Source organism: Cibotium barometz, chromosome 29, assembly GCF_041138505.1.
Source record: "Cibotium barometz isolate CiBa-2024 chromosome 29, ASM4113850v1, whole genome shotgun sequence".
NCBI lineage: Eukaryota > Viridiplantae > Streptophyta > Polypodiopsida > Cyatheales > Cibotiaceae > Cibotium > Cibotium barometz.
In genome coordinates this window covers 26,450,467-26,468,761 of record NC_141074.1, presented here as the reverse complement: position 1 = coordinate 26,468,761, position 18,295 = coordinate 26,450,467, and positions in this window count along the sequence as shown.

The following is an 18,295-nucleotide window of genomic DNA, read 5'->3' as shown; positions in this document are numbered from 1 at the left end:
CACACACACACACACACACACACACACAACACACACATGTATGTACCCGCACCTGCCGCCCGCACATGTACCCTCTCTCTCTCACACACACACACACTCTCGTGCTACTATAGGTATAGAACCTTGTGCTCAAACAATGTACACCTATGTGTGTGTGTGTATGTGCGTGCACACACGTGGACATGTATGTGTGTGTCAGTTGTGTGCACATCAACTTTGTGTGCATGCATGTGCATATGAGTGTGTGTGCCTTCATGTGTCGATAATGTGTACACACATGTCTGTGTGAGTGCACCATCATGTAGTAAATCCTTAATGAAGGTGGCGCATGCTATCCTCATGCTCTAATTGTGTGTGTGTCGACTATGTGTGTGTGATTGTGTTTGTCAACTCTATGTACACAGACATATGATTATGTGTGTTGCCTCGTGCGCATGTGTGTGTGTGTGTGTGTGTGTGTTTGTGTGTGCATGCATGTGTATGTCTCTATGTGTATGTGTGTAAGAGAGTGTGGGTATGCATCAATATGCTTGTGTATGTGGATGTACGTATGCATGTGTGTGGATGTGTATCCGTACGTATGCATGACCACTTGTGTGTTCAAACATGCACATGTGTGTGTGTGTGTGTTTGCACCCTCAAGTGTGTGCATATACGTGTATATGCATATGTATGTCTTTGTGTTGTTGTGCACGTATGTCTAAGTATGTGTGTGCAAGTTTATGCATGTAAGCATGCAAGTGTGTGTGTATATATGTGTGTATGCATATCATGTGCATATGTGTGTAGGTGTGTGTGTATACATATGCATGTATGTGCACACACATGGAACTGTATGTGTGCATGTGTGTGTCGAGTGTGTACATGCCAACTCTGTGTGTTCATATGTATGTACATGCTGTGTGCATGTGTACATATGTGTATGTGAATGTATGTGCGTGTGTGTATGGATGCACACATGTATGTACCTACATGTGTGTGTGCAAGTGTACATATGTGTACACATAGACGTGCGCTTGTGTGTGCATGCATACGTGCATGTGTGTATGTGTGTGTGTACACTCAAGTGTGTGGATGCACATGTACTTATACTATTGTATGTGTGTGTGTGTGTTATGCATAAATGTAAGTGTTGTGTGCAAGCATGCGAGTGTGTATGTACATCATGTGCAGTGTGTGGGTGTGTGTGTGTACGCATGTGCATTTAAGTGATTCGGTGTGTGTTGATTCTATGTGCACTAGCAAAACAGGTTGAGCTAAAATCCTTTGATATAATACATCAATCGACTTTCCTAGGAGACTACATGAAAAATGCAGTAGTATTAAATAGTATTAAAAATGTGGGATTGAAGGGCTCACACCAATAAGCTCTTAATGATGTTTTCCAACTAAGAGATGCCTTCAAGGCCTACTTTGAAAGAGCATGGATCAGCTACTTGTGTCAATAGGATCCGAATTTCCAATGCAAGGTAGCACATGCTTTAGACAAGGTCAATGAACCTAGATGGATGCCTTCTTTGTAAGCTATTGAACTTGAATATTTTAACAACCTATTTCAATGGTGCTTCTAGATACATCTTGGGAGAGAATCAAATGCGAACAAGATAAATGGTCCACATATCCAGTGTGTGAAATTTAGAAATTTAGTCCAAAAAAAACATGAAGCCTAAATCTTTAGGCTATAATTATATCTTAAAATTGTCAACTCAATGATAGTTGGTTGCTTGGGGTCACTACCGTATGGTAATTATCACAATACAAGATCTTGAAGCCTCTTTTTGATACAATTTTAAATATTTATAGGAAGTAATATCAATATATGAATAAATGTCTATTTTAATATATATATAAATAAAAGTCTATTTTGATACCTTTTATTGTGTATTATTATTTATCCTTGAAGATTTTTTATCAATGAAGTAAAATAATTGAGAGACTATTTATTTTTTATGTTGATAGATTGCCCAAGTTGGCTACAGTACTTTTACAAGGTGGTTTTAAAGAACTAATATTACTCAAAACATATGAACTTTGAATTGTTAAATTGCAAGTGATTGCCAACTATGCTATTATCTGTCTTGTATAGAAAATGGCCCTAAGTTAACTCAAAAAATTGTATTTTTAATGGGACAAGTAACTCTCATGTGTTATTCTTCGGGGACAAATGAGACACCTATGCCATGAGCCTAAAGATTGGCAAAACTAATCAACCAAAATCCCATTGCCTATAGTAGACAATCTCTCCTTCTTGTGATTCACAAAAAGATTTGCATGTTTTGAAGTCTCATTGACATCGCTCCATCTTTTAGTATTTTTACACTAGTGCACACAAGTGGTATACTTGTTTTTTACTTTCAAACCACTTTTTTGTGGGATCTCCTAAAATTTATAGCGATGCTTATGAAATTCACAAGTAGATGGAGTCTTGTATGAATAGGATAGAGAGAAAGTGTTCCAGGAGGTTGAGAGGAAACATGGTTGCTTAGCATTGTCTCTACATCTGCTCATGTAACATGGTGTTGATTTGATGTCAAAGCGAAAATTTAGACCTTGATATGATAACAACTGAAGCAACCTTTAGAGGTGAGGCTACTTGCATTGTTGGAGGGCTGACGTATTCCACCAATGTATTGCTTCATGATTGATTACCATGATATAGGTGTTGTTTTGGGAAGGAAAACTTGGTGAGAACCAAGGCATGACCATGGTGACTAATGTTTGTGGATATTCCACCATCGGTTGTTGTAGGCTAGCTGCTAAGGGGCTTGCACAAAATTAGAGAATTTTTCTCTTCATTTTTCACTAGGTAATTAATAGTACCTCTGCACTTTTTTTTTCATTTCTAGGTGGTATGAACCCTTAGACATTCAAAGTACATAATTAATGACACATACACCCATAGTGCACCCATGAAATGCTACTCAGGATAAAACTTTAGAGCATGAAAATGCTCTTCATAAAATTGGGCAATACTTAATGCCACTACGTTTTTAAATCCGCTTCACATTTTCAACATAATTTCACAAATCCACAATGACAATATCATCAATAAAGGTAATGAAAATTTATAGTACAAAGTACACATAAGAACTTAAGGATTAAGAAGACTACCACCCACTATGAGCTACATTTTGGGCTTTAGTAGTTAAAGACAATATTAAGGAGTTTGGAAATTTCCCAATTCCCACTTTGCAAAGATTCACAAAAAGGGAGCATGGTGAACCCTATCAATATTTTGTCAAAACCCCCTCATGTGATATATCATTGAAAAGCTCTTTATGTGTAGGCTCTGAATACATAATCTTTGACAAATTTGGAGTTGGTGTGCTCAATATACTCTAATAAGTAGATTAAAAGTGCTACCATTTGGAATTCCCAAAGTATGAGGATTTTCCCAAACTCCCTAATATGGTCTTATCAGGTATCTTTTTTAATATGAAGTAAGATTTTGAACCTTCTTGTAATGTCATCGAATTGAGACATGCATCAAATTTGCATATTATATTGGATTCTAATATTATATGTTGCTAAGATACTCTACATTTCCAAATTTTTCTTTGTGCCAAAAAGTTAGTTTAAGTTATAACATATTTGAACCTGCAAATATTTTAATGTTGAATTTTGCACTTAATGTTTTCAAATGTAACCTTAATATAGCTCAAATGTTGTAATTAACCTACAAATGTTGTAAGTAACCATCTTGATGTTGAAGTTTGCACTTGTTTTCAAATACAACCTTAAAGATAAGTCAAATTTAACATGTTTTGTTTGATCCATATATGCAAGTTGTCAGGAATCATTGTAAACCTTAAAACTAAGCCTTTTCCACACAAAGGAAAGCATAAATGAACATTATATTCTATTCTTTGTTTAATCTAGAGTAGCCGTTTTCGTGCACAATTGGATAGCATACACCTTGACTTTCTCTAGATTGCACAAAAAACAAGAGTGAGCTTTGGAACTTGATTAGTCCTCATGTGAAGCTATTAACACTATTATGGATTAAATGGGTAATAACAAATGTATCTCCTTAAAGTTTCTCTTTAAAAAAACCACAAAAAGGGTTTTCTTGAAAAAATAATTAAAAACCAGCATTCAAAAAATCTGATATGCTATTTTTAAAGATATTTTTTAAATTTGACCTAAATTTTGAGTTAAAAGATTTTTTTAAAAATATTCTATTTGTATATGCCTCCATAAATTAGTTAAATCTATAAATCACACAAGTTTGGACATATAAGTAACTTTGAATTTTACGTGTTTTGGAAAAATCCAAGTGATTATAATTCAAAAGCCTTAAATTTTACCCTCGTTAACATTTAAAAATCGAGGTATTATATCCTTCCTGGATAAAAAACATTTAAAAAAAATATCTTTATTAGGTTGGATATGTGTTGAGAGAGGGGGAGAGAGACGAGACAAGAGACACCACATACGCTCCACAAGAATGAATCATATTAGTCACAAGTCACATATATATAGGCAAGACCTAGAGTGAGTTAGGGATAGCTATATATAGCTCCAACACCCCCACTCAAATAAAGGTCTCCAGCTAGTAAAAAACCCCTTGGGAGCACAAGGGAAAAACCCGAGCTCCTACATATAAATGTACAATGCCACCTTAAAGTCCATGTGCAATGTGCTTCTATATACAAAGTACAAAGAATAAATGTGCATGATGTGAAGTAATGTGTGAAGTGTCCTAAAGTCTATAGGCTATGTATACAAGTCTAGACAAAATTGACATGACGTGAGATGTGCTAATCTCCAAAAAGAGAGGCCACCGCAACTCCAAGTTCTGATCTTGCAAAAGTGTAAACCGAGCTTCATGGAGTCCTTTGGTGAGAATGTCTGTAATCATTTGATCAGTTGGACAATGTTCTACCATTATTGCTCCTTTCCTTACTTCATGTCGAACATAGTGATAATGAACTGCATAATGAACTGCACGTAGTCCTTGGCTAGACTAATAGCACTTTGGTTGTCACATCTAAGAGGAGTGCTTGAGGAAGGAGAATGACCAATATCAGCAAGCAATTGTCGAAGCCAAACCAATTCACGAGCTGCTAAAGATGCAACTACATATTCAGACTCTGTAGTAGAAATTGCAATACAACGTTGTTTCTTGCTAGCCCAAGATACCAAACAGCCATTGATAAAGAAGGAATTACCACTGGTGGATCACATGGATAAGTTAGAGCTTGCCCAATCAGCATCTAAATAACCCAAAAGATTAAGAGAAGTTGATGAAGATATGTCTTCTTGACGGCGATATACAAGTCCGAAATCTGCAGTGCCCTTCAAGTACTTCAAAACACGTTTAGCTTGAGACCAATGTCTTGTAGATGGAGAGGACAAGTATTGTCCTAATAGATTTGTTGCAAATAGAATATCAGGATGAGTGCTCATGCCGACAAATTGAAGAAAACCAACAAGATTAGCATAGGGTTGATTTAAAGCTAATGATTCAGCCTCAATATTTGCAGAAGTACCCCTAGCAGAGCTTGCAAGACAAGGAGTGTTTGCTTAATGTGCAGTAGCCAATCTAAAATTTTGAACAATATCTTGGATAAACTTTGTTTGACGAAGAAGCAAAATACCATTGTGACGATACCTTCAAACTTGAATACCAAGGCATGAATGGATGTCACCAAGATCCACCAAATCAAAGGCTGAGGATAAAACCTTTTTTACTTGTTGCATGAAAGATAGATTATTTGATGACACAAGTATAGTGTCATCAACATAAAGGGTCAATATCACAAAATGGTTATCCACATTGTGCTTGATATAAAGATTTGGATCAGAGAAGCAAGAAACAAACCCCTGAGATGTGAGAAATTGATAAATCTTGATGTACCATGATCGTGAAGCTTGTTTTAGTCCATACAAAGCACGGTGGAGTTGGCATACAAGATGTTCCTTTTTGGGAATTGTAAATCCTTCAAGTTGCTCCATATATTTTTCCTCCTTTAAGTCTCCATTAAGAAAAGCCGTCTTAACATCCATTTGATGTATTTCCAAATCAACCTGAGTTGCAAAAGCTAGTAGTACCTGAATGCTTATACTACGAACTACGGGTGGAAAAGTGTCATGATAGTCAATCCTTGCAATTTATGAGTATACCTTTGCAACTAAAGGAGCTTTGAATTTATCAAAGGATCCTTGTTTTAGTCTTGTAAACCCACTTACATTTGATAGGAGTATGATCAGAAGGTAGATTGGTAAGAACCCATGTACCTTTTGAGATCAAAGACTCATATTCAGCTTCCATGGCTTCCTTCCATTTTTCCTTTTGTGGAGAGGACATAGCTTCTGCATAAGTTGAAGGATCTTCACAACAAACAACCAATACGTGATTAAAGGTTTCAAGATCATCATCATATACATGATTTTCACCGTGCTCAAGTTCAATAGGAAGATCAACATAGATATCAAGATCTATAGCAGTCTCCTTGAAACTGTAAGATGAACATCAATAGACTTGTCTTCAATATCCATCAAAAGAGTGTTGTCATCATGCAAATCATTGTCCAAAAGTAGAAAAGGAAAAGAAGTGAGTAATGTTTTTGTATCATCAGCATCATCTGTGGACCACGAACCTCCCATCAATTGCTCATTGAATATAGCATCTCGACTAACAATTGGCTTTTGAGAACTTGGATCGTAAAACTTGTAACCCTTTGAGTTGTCAGAATAGCCAATAAAAATAACCTTCAAACTTGAAGGTTCTAGCTTGTGTCATGTCTCTTTTGGGACATGAATATAAGCAATACACCCAAAGACTTTGAAATGTGCAACAGAAGGAGTTTGGCCTGTCCAAGCTATGATTGGAATCTTAGGAGAAGGTGCAGTAGTTGGAAGATGATTTTGAACAAAAATGGCTATCAATACTGCTTCTGCCCAAAAAAGCGAGATAATCCAGAATGAATAAGTATGCATCTGATTGCATTCAAAATTGTACGATTCTTTCTCTCTCCAACTCCATTCTGTTGGGGAGAATATGGAATGGTATACTCATGGTGGATGCCGTGGTTGATGCAATGATCATGAAATAAGTTGGAAATATATTCACCACCATTATCACTTCGAAGAATTTTGACTCTTCGACCAGTGTGATTCTCCACAGATATTTGGTACCTCTTAAATATGTCCAATGCTTCTGATTTATGTCACAAAAAGACATTTGTATATCGTGAATAGTCATCAATAAAAGTATTGAAGTAACGGTAGCAAGACTTGGATAGAGGAAAGGGTCCACAAATATCAGTATGAATGAGATCCAAAAGATTATTTGAATGAATATTTGTAGACATTGGAAATGGCTTACGATGATGTTTGCCTAGAGCACAATATTCACATATCCCCATATGTGGGTGAGATTTGAGGTCCATACCTCTCATAAAATCATGACAATGAATATCAAGAAGCTTTGTGAGAAATTTAAGTGAGCAAACCGATGATGCCATAGCTTACAATCCAGATCTTCTAGAGCTGTAACAACATTTGCAACATCCTAATTCAATGAAATTTCAAAGAGATTACCATGTCGAGGGGCAACCACAATAGTGGTGAGTAACCACAATAGTGGTGCCATCCTTTTCGATGCGACACTTTGTATTATCAAATAGACCAAGATCCACAAGCCACGCAACAAAAAGTAAGTTTCTTTGTAAATCAAGAACATATAAAACTCCTCGTAGTATTTTGGTTGAGGAAGAAGTTCCCAAATACGAGTCGCCAATACCCATTACTTGGCAAGTTGTATTATCAGCAAGATAAACCAATTTCTTGATAGGAATTGGATGATAATTGTGTAACCATTGCAATTGATATATCATGTTGCCAGTAGCACTAGAATCAACAATAAAGAGAGAACCATCACGAGTATGTAGTACCATTTCTAAAGAGTCATTATAATGAACCAAATTAGCCTCTTGATGAACATTGTCTTCATCATGAGGATTTTGTTGAGTAGCATAAGCTTGATTTCGAGCTTCATCATAACGCCTCTTGAAGCATCGACTGGATGAATGCCTTGTGCTCCCACAATATTCACAGGTTGCAGAAGAGGAAGAACCCCTTGATAAACGAGGTTGCTTATTTGTAATACCGTGTTCTTCATCGTACTCTCATGCCCAACATTCAGATACCAAGTGACTAGTTTTGTGATAAGAAAAATGCTTTTGAGGAAATCTCAAACGAGAAGAATTACCTCCTCTTTGGAAGCCACGAGATGTAAATTGGGAGGAGGAAGAAGGGTGTTGCTGAAATGAACGTCTCCAGATCGCAAAGTCTGTCTCTGATTCTGTGTACTCTAGGGCAATCATGACCGTTTCATGAGTTACTGACGTCTGACAATCATGACGTTGAGAATATTCAATCAAAGAAATACATGTATGCTCAAAGTCAATTCCATCCTTGTTAGATAATATAGTGACAATATTATCATATAAAGGATCCTTCACCGTATCAATAAGGTGTGTAACCAATTGAGTTCGAGGAATAGGATCCCCTGTAGAGCAGAAAGTTGATTCATAATACCTTTGAATGATTCAATGTGACTAGACATGGATGTACCTGCCTTGAATTGAAGCTTGCCCAAATAGCAAAGGCTGTCTCTCATTCTGTGTACTCTAGGGCAATCATGACCGTTTCATGAGTTACTGACGTCTGACGTCTCCAGATAGCAAAGGCTATCTCTGATTCTGTGTACTCTAGGGTAATCATGACCGTTTCATGAGTTACTGACGTCTGACGATCATGACGTTGAGAATATTAAATCAAAGAAATACATGTATGCTCAAAGTCAATTCCATTCTTGTTAGATAATATAGTGACAATATTATCATATAAAGGATCCTTCATCGTATCAATAAGGTGTGTAACCAATTGAGTTCGAGGAATAGGATCCCCTGCAGTAGAAAGTTGATTCATAATACCTTTGAATGATTCAATGTGACTAGACATGGATGTACCTGCCTTGAATTAAAGCTTGCCCAAAAGATTACGAAGATACAAAATCTCTGTAATAGTTTTTTTCTCAAACATAGTGATAAGATAGTCCCATATAGCATATGATGTGGATAACAGATAAACATCTAGCATGAGTGAATCATTAAGGGCAGAAAGTATATACTGACAAGCAACCTTATCATGACAAATCAAGTGTGCATGATCAATTTTCCACTATTCAAAAATAGAACCTTCGGTAATAATAACATCATTCTGAAGTGGATCAATAGGTTGAGGAGGGCATGCAAGAATAGTGATAAGATAGTCCCATATAGCATATGACATGGATAACGGATAAACATCTAGCATGAGTGAATCGTTAAGGGCAGAAAGTATATACCGAGGACGACGAGCAGCCTTATCATGATGAATCCAGTGTGCATGATCAATTTTCCACTGTTCAAAAATAGGACCTTCGGTAATAATAACGTCATTCTGAAGTGGATCAATAGGTTGAGGAGGGCATGCAAGAATACCAAGAACAATATCTCCCAATTCGTCTCCTTCCAAAATTAATAGCATCTTGTATTTCCAACTAGGAAATCCTTGGCCTTGGAAAAGAGGAACCGAATGCTGCTGCCCAGAAGGAAATCTGTTAACAAGTATGGTATTTGCCATGTTGGGTTGTGAGAACATGTACAAGATAAGATCACAAAACTTGCAGACCATGTACGAGATATGAGAAACGTAGCCAAAAATAGGCATGTACCAAACGAGCATAAAGTGATCGTGTAAAGAATAGAACATAAACCAAAATTAGAACTCTAAAAGTGGAGACCCATGTCTCATGCACGTAAGCAAACTTAGAGGTCCATAAAAGACGAAAATAATAATAAGAAAAAAGCACCGCGTTAAGAAAAAGCACCACGTTATGATGCAACTTGCACGGCAAGTTTAGTATCTAATCGTAGCTTGTACTAAGCATCCGTCTGAAGCTTTCACGGAAAGCTTTGACAATCAAATCCTGCTTAAGACTCAGAGACAACTACCTGTTTGCTCTCACAAAGAACCTGTTGTACTGTTAATAGCCTAATTCTTCAGTTCATCCTCCTTGCTATTGTTTCATTCTTGGTTCCTTCTTCTATCTCTATATTTTTAGATTTTAAAGCTTTAATAGAATTCTTTTAGAGATTCTCTTTCTTGCTTCCTCCTTCCCAAGACTCCATAGCCCAACTCATGAAATGTTCATTGCTTCCACCTCCTAACTTCGTGTTTTCCATTTGTTTTCTCCATAGCCCAACTCATGAAGTGCTTCTTTCTTCCTCATTTTGTATTTGTGTTTTTTACGTTCCATTTTCTCCGTAACCAAACTCATGAGGTGCTCCTTGCTTCCTCCTTCCATTAGGTGATCCTTGTTTCCTCCTTCCTTATCTACATTTTCAAGTGTTATAGCATCTATAGCCTTCTCCTAAGGTTTTCTTCCTTGATTCCTTTTTCCATCTCTATGTTTTTAGAATTTCAAGCTTCCATAGCCTCTCCTTTCTTCCCCCTTTCCAAGACTCTATAGCCCCAACTCATAAGAGGCTTCCTCCTCCTATCTATGTGTGTTCAAGTTCTACATTTTAAGTTCTACAACATTGATAGCCTTCTCCTAAGGACTTCCTCTTCCTGACTATGTTTTTTCAAGTTTTGCAACATCTATAGTATTCTTATAGGGCTTCTCCTCCTTGCTTCTTCCTTCCCAAGACTCCATAGCCCAACTTATGAGCAGGTGATCCTTGGTTCCTCCTCCCATCTCTCTTCTTTCAAGATCTATGATATCCATTGTCTTGTTCTAAGCATTCTCTTAAGGTTTCTCCTTAAGTTTGCTTCCTTCTCTCAAACTCCCCACATAGTCTTTTCCTAAGCATTCTCCTCCTTGCTTCTTCCTTCCCAGGACTCCATAACCCAACTTATGAGGAGGTGCTCCTTGCATCCTCCTCCTCTATTCTTTCAAGATATATAATAGCTATAGTCTTGTCCTAAGCATTCTCCTCTTTACATCCTTCACTCAAACGCCCCCCCCAACTCACAAGTTACTCCATACTTCCTCCTCCCATTTATATGTTTCAAGTTCTATAACATCATATATAACCTTCTTATAAAGTTTCTCCTCCTTCTTTTCTTCTCTTAAACATCCCATCCCCCAGATTATAAGGTGCTTCTTGATTTCTCTTCCCATGTAGGTAAGAGAATGCCACAAGGTTTGTTACTCATTGATCCAAAAATTTAAGGTTTGTTTTATTGTTGATGATATGAATGGGTGGTTGCAGGATTAGCGTGCCAAGTAAACAGTAAAAATCAGGCTTACCTTTAGTGGCCAATCTCTCCTAGCTAATGAAGGAATTTCCTTTTAAGTTTTTTTTTGTTGGAACATCACATGAAAAGTTGGGAACAGAGCTGCATAATCTAATTAAGCATTAGATAGTCTCAAAAGTCCTCATTTCCTTAGGTACAAGCACCTTGTCCCAAATTTGGTCTGATTCCATAAAATGCTAATATCTTTTACATATAAACTCATATGAGATTCCCACTTTGGACCTTACATCTTCACATAATATATAGCTTCACTTGATTTTTCGACAAAAATTTAAGCTATTTTTCTATTTTCTTTAAATATTTCAAGGTCTTTCAAGTGTTATAATATGTGCCACTTTTGGCACCCACAATAACTACCACTTCAAATACTCAATCTTGTAGATCAAAAGAGTGGCAGATAGTGAGACATTAGTAGAATGTGGTGGTTAGTCAAAATTGCAAATCCAATGGTTGGATTTTTTATGATTTCTTTTCCAAAATTCTTCCAGGCTATCAGAAGGCCTGTAAATATTAATAATGTAATTAGTTATGACTAGTGCACTTTGTAATGGTGCATCTATGAAAAAAAAGGATCATTCTAAGCATGGAAAGATCATTTTCAATCATTTCATTGTAATTTTAATTAATTATACTAATTTATATTAATTTAAGTTATATTGGGTTAATTTGAGTGCATGTGTATTTTCTATTAGTTGCTTGATCTCATTTGAAGTACCTTGCCCCTCCAAATTTTCTCTCCAAGCATTTTCCTAGTCCAGCATAAATTGGACAAAACTAGACGCCCTAATCTTGCAACAACCCGAATAGTTTTTAAAATATCTATTGAAGATTAAGAGTATTCTTTTTTGGCAAGATGTGTGTGTGTGTGTGTTTGTGTTTGTGTGTGCTTATTCATGCACGAATGTGCACACATGCATGTTCGTGTGCATGCAAGGCCTACAAAAAGAAATAACAAAAAACACCTCAGCTTATATTTTTAGACAGAGAATGTTACCACAATAGCTTGCATGTTCACTACCCTTCCCAACTATATTCTAAGCGTAGAGAAGAGGACAAACCCGAAAGTCTTTCTAAGGTAATTTTAACTAGAATCCACATTCCCTAGTGGGACCCAAAAGTCTTTGTGAGATAATTGTAACTAGAATCCAACCTTAATATAACCATCTTAAAGAGGCACTGTCTTAACCAAGTTTCACATAATATCATCCACTTTGTTGGATAGTTCTATCATGGATACTAGTGATTTTTGCCTCTAATTCACTATTATCTACGTCGTCATGTATATCGTCACCTTGTTGGTAACTCTCTTGTCTTTGTGTTACATCCCCTTCAGCTTGCCACAATTGCTTCCTATATAACCTGAATGTAGCCATTAGACATGGGTACCTTCTCCAAGAATGAAGGCCCACCATGAGAGCTCGTATAAAAAATATGGATCACAACATTAGTTGCAAGTACATATCGCAAACGAATGTATCATAGTCCATAGGAAAGCTAGCCAAACACAACCATTGAATGGGTGCTAGTCCCATATCTCAAGCTAAATGAACTCAAAACACATTATCAAGATAGCTATTTATTTTAATATCTAAATGATGACCATATCCCCTTCTCTTTCTTAGATTCCCCTAATGCTACATAAAGGGACCCATAGCACAACCTCAATTTTACAGTGCTAGCTAACTAGCTCAAGAGGAAAAGAATCTATTAACAACACAAACCAATAGGCCATTTTCCTTCATTAGCATTTCAAAGTTCACTTTACATCCTATTTTAATATGTACAACATCAAGACACTAGCTACCTAACCCTATATACAACCACTCATTTCTAGAACACTTGATTTTCCATAGTATAGTGAACCTAAAAATTCTCATCGTGGCTTGGAGATTTACTAAACAACCAACGAGACCATGTCACTAAGGTATCCAAGATATCCCATATCCCCATTTTATTCCAATAACTCTTAGAAATACATTACTCTCTTCGGCAAGACTACAAATTTACTAAACAACCAATTAGACCATGTCACTCTGGTACACCCAAGAAAGCCCATTTCCCATGTTAATTTGCATTGCTCTTAGTGCAAGGTAGATAAGGTAGATCCAAAATAGATGCCAAGAGTCTTCTTTTCTAGATAAACATCTACAACATTTCACAGATGAAATGTTTCTTTTCATCATTTTGAGGCATGTGGGAACAACACCCATCATGAACTTCCACATGACATATTTCTTGACATCATTTTGAGGTGTGTGGGAGAAATACCCATCATGACCTTTCATAAAAAAGGTAATGCCAAATCCCCCATAAGTCACTCCACCTTATTAGGTAGTGTCAGATCATAAGTGAGCCCACCTTTTTCCTAAGTATTTGGATAACTACTTCAAGTTCCATGCCTTGTTTATGTGCTTTTTATGTGTATGAATTTCAATTTATTCTACATATTAACTAGTATTTACACTTTGTTTGGCCTTTATGTGTCAATAGTGTGCGCGCATATATCTATGTGAGTGCACCCTCATCTATTAAAGCCTTCATGAAGGTGGCTCATGTTACCCTCATGCTGAGACTATTTGTGTCGACTCTATGTGTCTGCAAACGTATGATTGTCTATGTCATCAATAATAGCATGTGCACACACACCAAGTGTGTGCTTGTGTGTGCGCGCACCTATGTATATGCACATGTATGTGTGTGCATGCGAACATGCATGCGTGTATGTGTGTGCATGCAATTGTATTTGTATTTGTATATGTATGTGTGTGTTATGCATGTGTGTGTATTTATACATGTATATGTGTGTATGTACATGTGTGTATTTATATCATGTGTACATGTGTGGGTGTGTGCATGTGGGTGATTAGGTGTGTGTCAATTATGTGTGCACACATGTGAGTGTATTTAACTTTGTGTACATGCATAGTCGTATGTGTGTGCATGTGTGTATGTAAGTGTGCGACTATGTGCATGTATGATTGTGTGTGTCTATGCATGTATGTGCATGTGAGTGTGCATCTGAGTGCGCATGAGCACGTGTGAGTGAGTGAGTGAGTGAGTGTGTGTGTGTGCAAGAGTGTGTCTACATATGTGTGTCTATGTATGCAAGCATGCGAGTGTGTGTATGTGTATCATGTACTTGTGTGTGGGTGTATGTGCACGCACATGCATGTGGGTGATTGGGTGTGTGTTGATTCTGTGTGCACACATGTGAGTGCGTGTGACTTTGTGTGTATGCATAATCATGTGTGTGCATGTGCATATGCAAGTCTACAACTATGTATGTGTACACTTGCATTTGCCTATGTGTGTATGTGTATGTGAGAGTGTGCACATGTGTGTGCACACATGAGTGGTGTGAATTTGTGTGTTCATGTGGGGATACATGTGTATGTATATGTCTATGTGTACATGTATGAGGAATTTTTGTTAAGAGAAACCATTTTTCAAAAATAGAAATGGTTATTGCTGTTGCTTTTTTTTTCATTGGTGGAGATGTTTGTTGAGGTATGCTCACTATTTTTATTCTTATGTAATGATGGGGTGTTCTATTTCTAAACAATCATACAGAGAAAGAGAGATATTTTTTCATTATTTAAGTGACCTCCCTATAGCACTGTCTCCTCTTTACACTAGAATTTGAATTTGAAATGAGAATAAAGCATGTCCTTCACTCTTTAACCCTCCCTTCTTATACGTAGTAAAAGGAAATGGCCATAGAGTTACATGTGGGTGAATATGCTGAAAGGGCAAGAATAGTGAGAATAATAGTATAGAGATTAGAAAAAAATGGATTACTGCAAAATCCCACTCATTAGTAGTGTTCAAACAAAATTTTCAAGAAACATGCATTATTCCTCTTTACTATTCAGTAAGCAGAAAATTTGGACATACTGTTTGAAACAAAATACATTATTATTGTAATTTTTAAAAACCATTTACATTCCAATCCACGATGAGAATTTTTAGGTTCATTATACTATGGAAAATCAAGTGTTCTAGAAATGAGTGGTTGTATATAGGGTTAGGTAGCCAGTGTCTTGATGCTGTACATATTAAAATAGGATGTAAAGTGAACTTTGAAATACATAAGATTTCAATCGACTATTTTTCTTTTTTAATCAATCGAAGGTTAAGGTGCGGCACAACTTTCTTAAACACTGCTCACTACTAGTACTCACCAAAATGTGGGGTCATTTTTTCTTCCTCCATTCATGTAGTACCCTTGGTATGGGAATACAACAATCTAGAGCTTGAAAACCTACCCATATTATCTTGGAAACTATGGGACATAGCTCTACACATGCGACATATGCTTAGACTGTGTACACAATATTAATGCCAAAGCACAAATGCTCCCAAAAGACTATATAATATGGCCCAATTTCGATGAGTACTTGGTGGTTGTAGCTTTGAATACAAGCAAATTAGATAGTTTCACGTGCAAGATATAGGATTTACATGCTACTTTGTAACCAGTTGTCACAAAACACACCAAAATCTACCCTATGTGTCCTTTTGAAATTGGAAAATGGATTTTCAAAACCTACCATTTCTTTTAATGGGTAAAATTTTAATCCATCCATTTTGTGAAGAGTAAAACCCCCTTTTAAGGATATTAAAACCTTCAAATTTGAAAGCCAACTTCATTAAGATATTTTTTACAACATGACAACATGGTTTCCACATTTGATCATGCATGATTCCTCATTTCCCCTTGCCCAAAAAAAGTTACCTATTAATGCACATTTTTTCATGGGACTATGGGTTCTCGTATACCATGAAATGTGGTGAGATGTTCCAACTGTTTGGTAGGGTTAAAACCATTCAATTTATACCATTGATAGCTAAGCTAGTGTTCATGCCTAAAATAGCATAGTAAACCAGCATAGATTTCTTTGGATGTTCGAGCGTAGATTCCTCTTCAATGCCATTTACATGGCTAGGACATATACTGTTGTTCAATTACGGTCCATGCTTATGTGTAAACTATCTATGATAAAACTTTCTGGTTGTGTAAATGCACATCCATGCTAGTTTCAATCATTGCTCAAATTTTACAAACCTCTAGGTTGGACTTCGTTGTTTTCAAAATTGAATGTTGGCCCTCAAGTGAAACCACTTACTTAAAAAACTATACTTGGACTTCATTGTTTTCAAAATTGAATGTTGGCCCTAAAGTGAAACCACTTACTCAAAAAAATATACTTGGGTTTTAAACTTAATTTGGAAAGGTAGGTTTCTCTTCAAAGGTTTCAAATGTTTGAATTTCAGTATTAGTTCGGACATTGAATTTCTCACATGATGGACCAACATGTGTGCGTTAGTTGCCTTAACATTATAGAAAATTGATTGTGATCTTCCTAATCACTTACACGATTGTGAATAACAAGATTAGACAATGTAAAACACGTTGAGTTAGAATCCTTTGATATAACACATCAATCAACTTTCCCGTGACTATATGAAAAAAGTAGTAGTGTTAACTATTATTAAAAATATGGGATTGAAGGGCTCATGCCAATAAGCTCTTAATGATGTTTTCCAACCATCCCTTCAAGGCCTACTTTGAAAGAGCATGGGTCAACTACTTGTGGTAATAGGATCCAAATTTCCAATGCAAGGTAGCACATGCTTTAGACAATATAAGCTCTTAATGATGTTTTCCAACCATGCCCCAAGCCTACTTTGAAAGAGCATGGGTTAACTACTTGTGTCAATAGGATCTGCTTTCGACAAGGTCGATGGATCTAGATGGATGCATACCTTCTTTGTAATCTACTCAACTTGAATATTTTAATAACCTATTTCAATGCTGCTTTAAACTCAAAAATGAGATACATCTAGGGAGAGACTCAAATGGGAACAAGATAAAATGGCCCATAAATCCAGTGTGCAAAATTTAGAAATTTAGTCTACAAAAAGCATGAAGCCTAAAGCTCCAAGTTATACTTATATCTTAAAATTGTCAACCTAATGATACTTCGTTGCCTGGGGTCACTACCATATGGTAATTATAACAATATAAGTTTATTAAACCTTTTTTGGTATAATTTTTAAGATTTATAGGTCAAATTGATATCAATATATGAATAAAAGTCTATTTTGATACCTCTTATCATGTATTATCATTTACCCTTTAGAAATTTATATCAATGATGTAAAATAATTGAGAGACTCTTTATTTTTTGTGTTAAGACAAATTTAGGAATTTTGGGAATTATTCAAGTCCCATTTCTTATAGGATTGGTTAGAAACTCGGTATTTTTGTGTAGTTTGAGCTAACATCTATTTGTTGGTGCACTCTTTGTGCCAATAGATTATATCTTGACACAACTATTTGGCGTATTTGTTTGTAGTTGTATAGATACATACGTGACACTAAACTTAATTGAGATTATACAACACCTTTCATATGAAGAAGATAATGTTAAATACTATCTCCACTTTGAGACATTGAAGTAAAAACATGGGGTTTATTTAATTTGCCAAAAGAATTCTAAATATCATTATAAAAAGGAACCTTAAAAATGAGAGATCTCTAAAGGGTGTGGTGTTAGAAACAACAAAACAAAAAGTAAATCTCAATGACAGTAACAATATGCTAAGTTTACGATTGATCCACAGATAAAAACCCATCTTAGACACTATATCAAGATTATAAATCATGATATATATGCTCAAATTTGAGGGACATTGAAGTAAAAACATGGGATGATAATGCCAAAGAACACTTGTTACATTCAATGAGATTGTTACATTCAAGTTTACAATTTATCCGAAGACAAAAATCCTTCGTCAAGATAATAATTGAGTACAAATTGTATCTCAAACATAGCGTTTTCTCATGTATTGCTCCAATACATACAAAGTTTCTCTATCATAAGCTGCTTCATTTACTAAAGTGTTGCAAGTATACTCCCGTTTGTTCTTTGCATAAATCCAACCAAGTAACCATGCGCTGATTGTTGTCTCCAAAAAA